Below are 4,326 nucleotides of genomic sequence, written 5' to 3'. Positions count from 1 at the left end.
GGCATGACTACCATTTTGATGGATGATATAAAGGGGAACGGTTTTTCTTTCTGCCCTAAGAAAGTGCCATTCTAACATGACACACTCTAACTCCAATAATACAATGTACAGAATCATTAACTTTCTTTTTTTTAAAGTAAAGAATCCTTCCAGATTTTTATTATTTTTCCCAAATTTTTATTTTTTAAAGTGTTTAACTTAAATCTTTATTGTTGAAAGTATTAAATATGCCCCCCATTCTCCCTCATTGACACCTTCTAGCCCGCTCCTGTCCCAGGCCTTCACCACCCTATTGTCTGTGTCCATGGATCATACATATATGCATATGAATGTTCAAATTATGTTAAATGTTGTCCATACAATAGTTCACAACAACAACAAAAGTTAGGCTTGCCCAGCTGTTGAGCATCGACCTATGAACCAGGAGGTCATGTTTTGATTCTCAGTCACGGCACATGCCTGAGTTGTGGGCTCAATCCCCATTAGGGGGTGCGCAGGAGGCAGCCGATCAATGATTCTCTGTCATCATCGATGTTTCTCTCTCTCCCTCTCCCTTCCTCTCTGAAATCAATAAACATTTATTTAAAAAATAAACGTTAGGTGTATTCTTTTTGACTTCACTTAAAAAGCATTCCAGGTGAGGTCATTGCACGGGCGGGCAGGGTCGGAGGGTTTGAACGAGACGAAGACGGAACCGAAGCCGGGCACGGCAATGGACGTGGTTCCTCCGCGAGCCGAAGATGGCAGTGAACGTATATTTAAGGTCAGTCACCAGTGATAACCTAAGTCGACATGACATGCCGGCCTGGATCAATGAGTCCCCGCAGTTAAATCTGACAAAGGTCGAACAGTTGTGCTCAGGGGCTGCCTATTGTCAGTCTATGGACATGCTGTTCCCTGGCTCCTTTGCCTTGAAGAAAGTGCAATTTCAAGCTAAGCTAGAACATGAATACATCCAGAACTTCAAAATACTGCAACCAGGTTTTAAGAGGATGGGTGTTGACAAAATAATTCCTATGGACAGATTAGTAAAAGGAAAGTTTCAGGACAATTTTGTATTCATTCAGTGGTTCAAGAAGTTTTTTGATGCAAACTATGATGGAAAAGACTATGACCCTGTAGCTGCCAGACAAGGTCAAGAAATTGCAGTGGCTCCCTCCCTTGTTGCTCCCGCCATGAACAAACCGAAGAAACCTCTCAGCGTTAGCAGTGCAGCCCCCCAGAGGCCCATGGCGACACACAGAACTACTGCAACCCCTCAGGCTGGCCCCGGTGTGGTGGAAAGAATCCTGGTGTGGGCAATGAGGACCATGAAGCAGCTGAACTGACGCAGCAGGTCAACGTATTGAAACTTACTGTCGAAGACTTGGAGAAAGAAAGAGATTTCTACTTTGGAAAGCTAAGGAACATTGAATTGATTTGCCAGGAGAACGAGGGGGAAAACAACCCTGTATTGCAGAGGACTGTGGACATTCTCTATGCCACAGATGAAGGCTTTGTGATACCTGATGAAGGAGGCCCACAGGAGGAACAAGAAGAGTATTAACAGCTTGGACCAGCAGAGCAACATCCAAATTCTTCACTCCAAATCATGTGCTTGACTGTAAAATACTCCCTTTTATTACTTTTAGAGGACTCACCGGTTTCTTTCCATAAGCAAAAAGTACCTCTTCTTAAAGTGCACTTTGCAGAAGTTTCACTCTTTTTTCAATAAGTTTGAGTTAGGAGCTTTTACCTTGTAGCAGAGCAGTATTAACATCTAGTTGGTTCACTTAGGGAACAAAGAGGCTGACCATGGGCTCACCATATGGATGCTGGTAACACTGATTGCTGGAGAAGGTGTTTTTATGTGATACGCTGAGGTGGATACCTCAGTAGTGAAATGTAAAGACTGATTTTAATTTTAAGCTAATGTGAAATCTTGGCAGAGAACGTTTTAATAAATGAATGCCTTAAGAGTATTTAAATTACGTTTGCATATTTCAAAATATAAAATGTAACCTGATAGGAGAGTTTGTGTGTTGCCCTTGTGTCTGGGAAGGAAGGGCCAGAACTTGGAACCTTCAGAACTTGCTGTTCACAGGCCTTGCAGAGCTGTTTGAATCTTCATAGGCCTAACCTTGGCCCAGAAGGAAAATTTAAAAAGTTGCTCTCTAAAGCCATTTGGTGTCCTTGACCAATTGCATCTCTGCAAGAGGCATTGTTGGCTGAATGAATAGAGGGTATGTTTCAACCCTGAGATATTTGAGTTGAATAGCTTGATATTCATTGAGCATTTCTCTGATGATTTTTCCAGTTACCCCTGAAATTTCTGTGTATTGTGTCTTTGGGAAATGAGGTGTGTTCAGTTTTAAAATCTAACAACTACTTTTGGGGACTTGCCCACATCTCTGGGATTTGAATGGGGGTTTGTGTCCCATTTTGCTGTCTTTTAAGTTTACATTTAACATGTTTTTCTGCATCCCTTGCCCACTGGGGACTCCTGTTTGGCTCCTTAGAGTTTGCTGCTTAGAGTGAAAGTTCAGCAGGCAGGTGATCATGCTGCAAGTTCTTTTTGGACTTCTGACAAAGGGAGTGATCAGTGAAGGCCATAGCTACCTTGAGATCTGCAAGGCTGGGTGTTTTTGGTACCTGCTGTCCACAGCCCTCCACTGTTATCAGAATACTTTGCCAGTGCACTAATCTCTTTGGAGATAAAATTCATTAGCGTGTTACTAAATGTTAATTTTCTTTTGCAGAAAATACAGTACCATGTCTGAATTATTAATATTTAAACTATTTCATTCCTTAACACCCCTCATTTGCTTTGCCTACAGCCTATTCAGTTCCTTTGTTTGGCAGAATTCTGCAAAATGTGTGTCACCCACTACTGAGCTTGTTCAGCCCCTGATGTAATTGTATTGATTTGTTGATGGTGGTAGTTTGTCCTAAAATGTGTGTAGAAAGCAGGTATCTTATAATAAATTGTTGTGTAGTGCATGCTCTGTGTGAAATTCAGAGAGAAACCCCGATTCAGTGCTTAACAATGCCAAAAATGCAAGTAACTAGCCATTGTTCAAATAACAGTGGTGCTATTTCTCTTTTGTGGCCTTTAGACTTTTGTTGCCCTGAAATTCCTTTTTATTGGGAACTCATTTTCCACCTGGTCTTTCTTGACAGGGCTTTTTTTCCTCTACTTTAAGCAGTTTCTAAATAAAATTCTGTATTTAAAAAAAAAGCATTCCAATTTTTAAACATTGACATGAGGTCAAGACAAGGAACTCACAAAGGAAGTAATCTTCAAAATACTAAACTCTATGTAATTAGCCCTGAGAGTGAAGTAAGACACATTGCAGCATTAAGCTGGCAGCCTAATTACTGTCAAGATATTCTCCTATCTGAAGCAAATTTTCTTATATTTGAACTTTTCCCTTTTCCGTTTAAGGTATTGGGAAAAGGACAATACACATTCTAAAATATTCATAAAGATCATATGCAACAGTTTTTCTTAGCCATCAATTTTCCCCTTACCATGTTGTTCTAAATCAGTGGTTCTCAACCTTGGCTGCACATGAGAATCACCTGGGAATCTTTTTAAAATCCTGATTTCTGGGCCTCATCCTCCGGAAATTCTGTTTCTTTGTTACTCATGTTGTGGCCCCACCCCATAACAAAGAAACAGAATTTCCGGAGGATGAGGCCCAGAAATCAGGATTTTAAAAAGTTTCCCAGGTGATTCTAATGTGCGGCCAAGGTTGAGAACCACTGTTCTAAATTGAAATACAGGTCTTTTCCACTTGATCAAATATCAACATAGGGGGTTAAAAATCCTTCTAGCAAGATAAAAGGAATGATTCACATTTAAAATGATATACTTTTCCTAAACAATTAGCAGCATTTTATCTTACCAAGATATACAAACGTGGCTCCATTGACTGGTCAGAAACAGGGAAAAAGGTATATAGGTCCAAATAGCACCTGTACAGGGTAAATGTGAGGCTACAACTCCTCCTTAATAACTATTTCCCCATTAGGTGGTTTGTGAACTAACTGGATGGCAACTTTGATGGTAGAGAAGGAGTGTGCTGAATGGGGATGTTTCCTGCCATAGTGGCTTTGCAGAGGGGATTTGTAAAATCTACAGTCAAGTTGGGGATGATTGAAAAATTGCTAACAAGAGTAACAGTGGGTCAGTCAGTTTACCACAGGTAGAGGCAGGCATCAGATGTCAATCCAGCATTCAGACAGGTTCCCTGAAGAGGCTAAAGCTTGAGAGTATCATGACATATTTTTATGTGAAGGTTTTCCACTTACAGGAATTAACACAGAATATAATGGCCCTGCCGG

At 40.7% G+C, this 4,326-nt stretch overlaps 1 pseudogene; it reads left to right on the top strand.

The window, feature by feature from the left end:
• Positions 1 to 643: 643 nt before the first annotated feature.
• Positions 644 to 2,979, top strand: LOC106724552 (annotated as a pseudogene).
• The last annotated feature ends 1,347 nt before the right edge of the window (positions 2,980 to 4,326 follow it).

The sequence above is a fragment of the Myotis brandtii genome, unplaced genomic scaffold (genome assembly GCF_000412655.1).
Source record: "Myotis brandtii unplaced genomic scaffold, ASM41265v1 scaffold889, whole genome shotgun sequence".
In the NCBI taxonomy this organism is placed as follows: Eukaryota; Metazoa; Chordata; class Mammalia; order Chiroptera; family Vespertilionidae; genus Myotis; species Myotis brandtii.
This window is presented reverse-complemented; position numbering and strand designations above follow the sequence as displayed.